The sequence below is a fragment of the Narcine bancroftii genome, chromosome 3 (genome assembly GCF_036971445.1).
Source record: "Narcine bancroftii isolate sNarBan1 chromosome 3, sNarBan1.hap1, whole genome shotgun sequence".
In the NCBI taxonomy this organism is placed as follows: domain Eukaryota; kingdom Metazoa; phylum Chordata; class Chondrichthyes; order Torpediniformes; family Narcinidae; genus Narcine; species Narcine bancroftii.
In genome coordinates this window covers 173,854,639-173,864,226 of record NC_091471.1, presented here as the reverse complement: position 1 = coordinate 173,864,226, position 9,588 = coordinate 173,854,639, and the positions used below count along the sequence as shown (strand labels likewise).

The 9,588-nt window shown below is 37.9% G+C and overlaps 1 pseudogene; it reads right to left on the bottom strand.

Moving 5' to 3' along the window:
• Nucleotides 1–5,887: 5,887 nt before the first annotated feature.
• Nucleotides 5,888–6,042, bottom strand: LOC138759649 (U1 spliceosomal RNA; annotated as a pseudogene).
• Nucleotides 6,043–9,588: the final 3,546 nt, after the last annotated feature.

Sequence of the window (9,588 nt, the reverse complement as noted above, 5' to 3'; positions counted from 1 at the left end):
GGGAAATAAATTGGGAAAGGTTTGTTAGAGTAGGTCACATGCAAACACTTTAAAACAAATCTTATTTGAAATGCTAGACACAGTGGCTTCTCACCTTTTTGCAAGAGCTTTGCTCAAAAGATGTCACTAATGGATTATTGTTTATCAAGGCAACAGATGAAAGAGCAGGCTGAAGCCTCTGATTGGACTGTGAACCAATGAACATTTCTGAATTTACACACTCATTGCATGCACGTGTGCTTGGAATTGTAGTGTGGGGGGGGAGGGGTAAGTTAGGTTGAGTTAAGTTAATAATAGATAAGTTAAAGTTTGATTCTGTTTTCATGTTTGAAGATAACTGAAAGCAACTTTTGTTTAAGTAACCATTTGTCTTGGTGATTATCTACTGCTGCTGGGTTTATGGGTCCTCTGGGCTCGTAACAGTACAGTTTTTTCAGAAATGGATTCTTGAAGTCTTGGGAACTGAACATTTTCCAAATGGGTTGGAGCTGGATAGAGCTCATAAAGCTATTTAGAAAAAAACCTTTTCCAGGATGTCTATGATATTAAGATAAGGAAATTATATTGAGAATTGCAGTTCAGAATGTGAGAAAACATCAAACCCCTTTGCTGGTTGGAAATAACAAGGTATTCAATTATGCAGATTTGAGCCAAGTTATTATTAAACGTTGCAAGGAATTTAATCCCGCTAAGGCTGTTTTATGAAAAAAAGGATATAAATTTGCCTTTAGGTATCCTGCTACACTTAATGTTTTTCAAGGAGAATATCAATTGCAATTCTTTGCTGATAACAATGAAGCTCTTTCATTTGCTAGTTCATTGGCTAATAATAAGAATGGGAATCAAGATCAGTCTTCCCAACAAGTTAAGATGAGTCAAGAGAAGAAAAGAAATGGTTCACAGAAGGTGGAGAGTCATGAACTAACTGAAATTGATATTGATGATGACCTGGCCAATAGAGATCTGGAAGCAGTTTATCAGACTTGAAGAATTGATGATTAATATTGTTGGGTTTATTTGTGTATTCTGTTCGGGAGAGGCAAACTTCTTTATTTCTCCTCCTGAAGTGGGCAGCCGCTTGGTCGTGTTGGCTGCTTTCTGTATTATAGAGGGGATAAGTACTGCTTTTAGTGTAAGTGTTGCTTCTTTCTTGATTTTTTTAGGGTTTTTTTTTCTTTTCTATTTGCAGGAGATGTATGTTATTTTGAAGAAATGCTGTGGACTGGGGTCCCATAATTGTGACCGGCAGGCATTTTATGTTTTAAATATTGAATATGTCAGTGACTAATTTGAATTTTGTGACATTTAATGTGCATGGGCTCAATAACCCAATGAAGAGAAAAAGAGTATTAGCTTACATAAAGAAAATGCAAGTAGATATTACTTTTTTACAAGATACTCGTTTGACTGAAAAAGAACATCAAAAGTTAAAAAGAGACTGGTTCAGTCAGGTTATAGCTTCATCTTTTAATTCAAAAGTGAAAGGTGTTGCTATTTTGATTAATAAGAAATTGCCTTTTAAATTAGAATCTGTTATTATTGATTCTGCAGGTAGGTTTGTTGTTGTAAATTGTCAAATTTATTTTGGACACTTATGAATATTTATGCTCCAAATGTGGATGATGAGAAATGTATTCAACATTTCTTTTTTAATTTGGCACAAGCATATGAAAATATAATGATTGGTGGAGGTTTTAATTGTTGTCTAGATCTATTGTTAGATAAATCTCCAAAGATAGTAACTGAAACTAAAATGGCAAAAATAATTTTATCATTGATGAAAGAAAGAAATTTAGTGGATATTTGGAGGAGATTAAATCCTAAAAAGGATTATTCATTTTATTCATTTAGATATGATTCTTATTCCAGAATAGTTTTTTAAATTATTGGCTCAGTTGCAAGAATGTATAATATCTGCTAAGTTTAAAAGTAGAACTTTGTCAGACCATTCTCCTTTGCTAATAACATGTAGAGGCTCTGAAAAGAGAGACACGACTTATAGATTCAATTCTTTGTTGTTAAGAAATGTTGAATTCAGTAATTTTATAAGAGATCAAATTCAACAGCATTTCGAAACAAATACAGATTCTGTTGATAGTAACTTTATTTTGTGGGATGCTTTAAAAGTTTATTTAAGAGGATAAATTATTAGCTTTTCTACTAAAATTAAACAGTATTTTAAGGGTTGATAAATTGGAGAAAGATAGAAGGTTTAGAGAAAGATATACAGAAAGATGGTATCTGGAAATGAAATCTTGTATTCTATTGGAAAAATAATGTTCAATTTTTGTGACAATTATAATTTTTTTCAGAAAATATAGGGCCCTTATTTAGACAAAATGGGTTTAAAAATTTGAATCTCTTGTAGCTTGTTGCAGTTGTGTTGCCCTGATCCATTTTGTATTTGTGATTGTTTAAATCTCCCTTTTTCTTTCTTAGGGTTATTGGGTGGGTTTTGGGGGGTGGTGGGTAGAAGGGAGTTGATGTTTTATTTTGTATTTTTATAAGAATATATAATATTCATTGTTAATTCTTTTGTGGCTTGTTAAATTTTAAATAAAATATTCAAAATAAAAGGAAAGGGAGAATGCCACGGTCTGGAAGGCCGTCCTCATAGCCCTGTAGTCTAGGAGCTTCCAAGTCTCCCGCTGGCAAGAGGTTCTTCCTGAGGTGCTCCACTCCATCAAATCCCTTCTATGTACACCGCTTGAACATATGTTTTCCTTTCCCAGGAAATAGGCAATACGGACCATGCTGCCGGCATGGCTGATGTCCCTAGGATCAGTTCCTACTCTGAAAACATATGAGGAGTCACAAGTCTGACCCACTGGTCGAAAGAATCCACTTTCTTCACGCCACCCCCAATACGCCTATATGGCGTATCCCGATGGGCATGAAGACAATGTCTCTGTTAATGACCTGGCACCCTCAGGGACTCCAGAGAACACCACTGATCACCCCACACTCTCCCACCCCTTGCCACTCACGATGCACCAGGGCCATGGCACATTACCTAAGCCCCAACAAATGACACACCAGACTCATCCCCACCCACCCACCAACTTAAAGCCAACAACTGCATACAGGTGCCCCAGACTGTCCAGGACCCATCGCTGCACCACAGTCACAGCCGGTACTATGACGGTCACAGCAGAAGACCAAACCACCCGAAAGACTTAATTTGTATTTGTATCATCAACACTTCACCCTGCTGGACTCTTTTATAAAAACAAGGGGTGAATGTGGTAAACCACTGTATGTATATATTTATCTGTCTGGCTGACTGTACCTGTGGCCCACCCACAGGCTTCTGGATAAAGGTGACTGTCCCTCAGCCGCCTCCTCAGTTCGGACAGTCGACCCGTGGGGATGCAGCTTCATTCTATTGCGAATAAAAACCTATCAGTTTTGCTCAACTTCAGTCTTTTGGATGCATCACTGTCCAACATTCTGATCACTGATGCCTGCCTTTGAAAGCCGAGTCAGACATTCTCAGAAGGGCCAATGAAGATTCCTCCTGACTCCATAAAAATCTTCTTAGTGGCAATATAAAAGAACAGGCTTGATCCTCAGAAATGACAGCACCTTCTACACATTTGAAACCAGCCTAGAATTAAATTTTACTCTTTCTTTCACGTGGGTTCTTCAGTTAATGGGCTACAATGTAAGAAAAAGAGAAGTACAGTGATGTCTACAATAATCAATCAAGATCTGGCACAACTGAGAAAGGCCAAACACTGACAACTGTTATACACATTGCTAGATGGCAAATAAAAATATTTTATTAACATAATTAATCTAACTTATTGAAATATTTTAGGTACCTCATTACTCAGTAAGCTCCTGAATATACTTTAATAACAAATAGACAACACATTAAATATTGTATTGCACTTTAAAAGAATGATGTACAACATTTTTCCTCATTGATACAATTTTTCTTCTCACTGTAAGAGGCAAGTTTAATCTTGATTCATCCCACCACAACTCATATTTAGGATTCTGAGGTTTTGAAGCATATCTTGATCTTAAATTGATGTCCTCAGTTTTAGCACTGATATTCCCCTAGCAAAAGTCAGTGATCATAATTTTCCTTGTTTCATTGACTTTCAATATTGCTTTTAATGATCATCCTATCATTCTTTTCAGTTATTTCCAATTCATTATCTAGCTCAAAAAGGAACCTCTCAGATGATGCAAAATCGTAATGTTGACAAAGGCATCTACAGATTGCTCTTACACTTCTCAAGTCTGTGTCCTTGAATGTTTATCTTAAAAGTAAGTCCTCATCTGAGAGGGTACTGTAGTCATGTCCTGAAAGATGGTCCACTGAAACAGAGGCTGCAATCAAGGAAGGATGACCAAAAGTCACACTTTAACAGGTAATGAGCTGAATAACCTCCATGACAACCATGTGTTTATGAAGGGGTCACCTCATAGCACAGAGGGAAAGGGAATGTGTTATGATGTAACTTCTCAACTTCAGCTAAAAGGTATTTCGCTGCAGAATTCCGAACTTCTTTGATTTCCTAAAATCCTTCATCAGGGATTCAGAGCAAGAAGCAGTAATTCAAGTATTGTCCCATTGCCTCATCATTAGGATAAGACACCAGTCCAAAAAAGGGCTTCTATTACTCACTCTCTCTGTGCAACCTGTGGTAGGTTTTTCCTATACTGTACAGATAATCCTTTTATTTCATCTATCCAACACTTCTTTATCCCAACTCTCCCAGAAGACTTTTTCAAGTCACCTTATTCTTTCACAAATCTCCCTGTGTTTCAGGCATTTCAGCTCAAAGAGATGAATTTTATACAATCATTTTCAGTAATTTCTTTGTACATTTGTGTTCATTGTCACAACTTTTTGGACTCCATCACCATAATTGATTTAGCCATGGTATTTATTGTGCCTTTCTTCTTTCTAAAATACCCATCCCACAAAGTGTCAGCTGTGGCTCAAATGAGTTCTGGGTTCAAGTTCCACTTCAGAGACTTGAACACAATATACAATGCTCTTATTGAGAGAAGGCTTGTCTTGTTGAAAATCATGAAACCTCAGTCTCTTAGTGAATGTAAAAGATCTTAAGACACCACTTTGTTCATTAGTCCTGACTCTACATTTATGTACAAAATAAGTTTTTTAAAAATTCTGATCATTGCTGTGTCTGAGAACTTGACGGGCATAAATCTTTCCTACCTTACAAAAATAGCAAAGCTTTTTGGTTAAAAAAAATATCAAAAATGTTTGGGAACCTCTTTATTTCATTCCCTTTATGGGGGTGTTTCCAAAGGTCCTCTGAATGAACAATTCTTATTAGTGTCACTAAATTGGAATTAAGAAATGTTGAAGACAAACTTTGCAGAATGTGGTTCCTATTAATTAATCTGACATCTTTAAAGTGTGCTTTAAAATCAACATCAGCTCCTGGGAAGCAGTTAGAATAAGTCTTAGAATGAAAAACCTGGGGAAGTAATAATGATCTGCAGAAACATTGACATTTGGACCATTATTTATAAACTCCACAATTGTCCAGATTATTACCCCTTTGTTTAAAAACCATGCTTCAGATTTCCCAATTGCTATTGAAGGTGAAAATCCATGTATTGCAATTGTCACTTTTCTGAATACTTAATTTTTAAAAAAAATTAGACACACAGCAAGGTTAACAGGCCATTTCGGCTCCTGAGCCTGTGCCGCCCAATTAGTCTACGACCCCTGGTACATTTCGAATGGTGGAAGGAAACCTGAGCACTCAGGATAAACCCATGCAGGCACAGGGAGAACGTACAAACTCCTGACAGACAGTGTGGGATTCGTACCCAGGTCCCAATTGCTGGTGCTGTAATGATGTTGCACTAACTGCTACACTAACCATGCTACTCTAATAAAAAATAATTAACCCCCACTACTGCAAATTTTGCAGTCGAGTATCCCGCACATCGGGACGACGCAGGCATCTGCACACCCAATGTGCAATGGGATAACCTCATCCTGGGAGATCAGCCAACCTGACCACTGATTCTCCCCTGCCAGTTAAGTATATAACTGATGATCTTAATTGATAGAAATATAGCAAGAATGAACGTAGATGAACACCCATTAAGTGATTACAGCATCATGAAATTAATGTGGTTTACTTTAATTTTCAAAAACAAATGAATCATCTGTACTCTATCACTACAATTGTAAAAGTCAGATGCACTTAAATAAGTAATAATTTGATGCAAGCCAATAAGTTCTCACATTTCTTAAATTCAAGAGAACTTGGGCTAAATAACAATGGTTTGTTTTAAGGCCAACATTGCTTTGTTTTTTTTTGTTGTAACCCTGACTACACTACACAGCTATAACAAAATTTATTGGTTTGTTTGATCGTAATAGAAGGCAGGCTCAACAGTGTTAGGTTTAGAGTGTAAATGCCTTTTTCTCTCTCCAGGTTTACTGAAAATTTGGCAATTGCTATTCCTGATGTGTTTTATATAAAATCAATTCCAGAAAAAGAGCTATTATTGTTTAAAGGGCACAGGCATTAGGAAAAAGCATTTGGCAGGTTTCTCTCATTTGTCTCTGAATGTATTGTGAACTCCATCTGAATGATGAGGCAACTTGACACAAAACACATCATGTTTTGATGCATCCCACCATGAAAATTGCAATGTTCACCTATGCCATCTATACTTCCAAATAAACTTATTTATCCAAAGTTTTTTCATAAAAATCCTGAAAGGAAGAGTCACAAATAAAAGAACTATTGAGCATCTATTATGAACTCAGGGCTTCCAATGTGCTTTCCAACCAAACATTAACAGTGTAGTAACTGTTGCAACCTTCCTCTGAGGCAGTACTTCAGGAATAACAATGGTTTGTTTCTGTTCCAGTTGTGTGAGTTCTGAAATGGCTAATAACGCCAACATGGGAACTGCAGATTCTGCTGTAGATGGGGAAAGATGTGCCTGATGGGATGGCAAGGGAATAGTTTGTTTGATAGTTTGCACCTTCAGCATTTTACTTTGGACTTCTGTGGTGCAGCTAATGCATTGACTTGAGATCATAATACCATTCCAAATTCTCCTTCTTCACTATGAACAGTCATGGGCCATAGATTCTCAACGATTGGTGAGGACATTTTGGAATGCCTTCACAAAAGTCCTCATTGGGATAACCTGAGAACACCTTTCCATGACTGAGCTATCAACACAATGTCCGTTTTACAAATCTATTGTTGTGGATGCACTGTAGGCAAGTAAGTGTCACGAAAGCCTCAATGCTGGGGATGGTGGTCTGGGAGAATACACTGACATTCATTTGTTTTCTTTATTGCATTGAATTTGCACGATTTTGTATAAACATTTGTGGTATTTCTTTGCAGTTCTTGAGCTGCCTGATGTAGGTTATATGTGTAATACAGGAAATGGGCCAACCAATTTGTTGCCAAGACTTCACAAAGGAAAATGTGATTTTGAACAGATAAGCTGTCTTTCGTGATGTTGCTTGAGGTAAACCAGCACTCAGCCAATCTGATTATTATCCATTACTTCCACTGACTTTGAAATCAACTCTTTCATCACCACAATCACATTTCCTTAGGAAATTACCACTTTTATTTAATTCCTCAAATTCTAACGCTGAAACCTCTGTAATATTTTCCTTCCCTATGGAGAGTACCTTGACATAGAGAGAAGGCATATATGCTCCTGGAACTGGCTATCCTCACACCAGAAATTCTTTTGAAAGTGTCAGTTAACCCATGGTCATTGAATTACCATTCTAAAAGCAGTCCACAAATCTTCCTCCTGGCAGTTAACTAGTCATACTTAAGAACCATTCAGATGAAGCAGTTTCAAAGATTGTATAATCTTCAGATCTCTCTCTCGAGTAAATTCAACTATTCTTTTCAAATCATGCTCCCAACAGGGTTTATAATGATTCTCAGTAATTATTATAAGAAGCAATATAATAATGATAAAAAAAAGCGGAATGAAATTGTAGCAATATTGCTAATTATGAACAAGTGACGATCAAAGAAGTTTGGGGAAAAGAAAGATATCTTAATGAAAGCATAGGCAAAGAGTGCTCGGTCAAGGAAAGGAAATAATAAGAATGATAACTGAATTTAATAATTAGTTGAAAATAGAATGCAGACTAGATAGAAATTATTTTATATTTTACTGGGAGTTCTGAAGAAATAAACACAGAGAGCAGCAAGATGTTACCATGTAACTGATTGGGGAGATTGTTCAACTAGGATAAGAAAATTGTTTGTAACGACAGTGCAAATACAGTTCGCTGTTGAGGACTTTTGGTTTTGCATTGATCAGTGGAAATCAATGGTCATAATTGCACATCTAATAAACTATGAAATTTGGCATTATACAAAGATGATATTCAATATGAAACTGGAATGATATTAAGGAGTCAAAAGAGAAAGATTCTAAGACTAATTCAAAAGTTGTCGTAAGAAGATGGGTTATATTCTGCTCGTGATAGATCATAATTTAACAACAGCAAGGGATAAAGCAGAGATATTATTGGTGAAATTGTGCACTAGAGACGAATAGTGAACACTAGGAAATGTATTCACCTTAAGATAAATTACAAAATATCAAGGATCTGCATACAGTTCTTCTTCTTTGGCTTGGCTTCGCGGACGAAGATTTATGGAGGGGGTAAAAGTCCACGTCAGCTGCAGGCTCGTTGGTGGCTGACAAGTCCGATGCAGGACAGGCAGACACGGTTGCAGCGGTTGCAGGGGAAAATTGGTTGGTTGGGGTTGGGTGTTAGGTTTTTCCTCCTTTGCCTTTTGTCAGTGAGGTGGGCTCTGCGGTCTTCTTCAAAGGAGGTTGCTGCCCGCCAAACTGTGAGACGCCAAGATGCACGATTTGAGGCGATATCAGCCCACTGGCGGTGGTCAATGTGGCAGGCACCAAGAGATTTCTTTAGGCAGTCCTTGTACCTTTTCTTTGGTGCACCTCTGTCACGGTGGCCAGTGGAGAGCTCGCCATATAACACGATCTTGGGAAGGCGATGGTCCTCCATTCTGGAGTCGTGACCCACCCAGCGCAGCTGGATCTTCAGCAGCGTGGACTCGATGCTGTCGACCTCTGCCATCTCGAGTACTTCAACGTTAGGGATGAAAGCGTTCCAATGAATGTTGAGGATGGAGCGGAGACAACGCTGGTGGATGCATTCTAGGAGCCGTAGTGATGCCGGTAGAGGACCCATGATTCGGAGCCGAACAGGAGTGTGGGTATGACAACGGCTCTGTATACGCTTATCTTTGTGAGGTTTTTCAGTTGGTTGTTTTTTCAGACTCTTTTGTGTAGTCTTCCAAAGGCGCTATTTGCCTTGGCGAGTCTGTTGTCTATCTCGTTGTCGATCCTTGCATCTGATGAAATGGTGCAGCCGAGATAGGTAAACTGGTTGACCGTTTTGAGTTTTGTGTGCCCGACTGAGATGTGGGGGGGCTAGTAGTCATGGTGGGGAGCTGGCTGATGGAGTTATTGTGTGATAAATACACGTGTTTTCAATATCCAAACAGGGCAACCAAACATAATTCAAGAGCAATATCCAATCATTCTCCCAAAAAC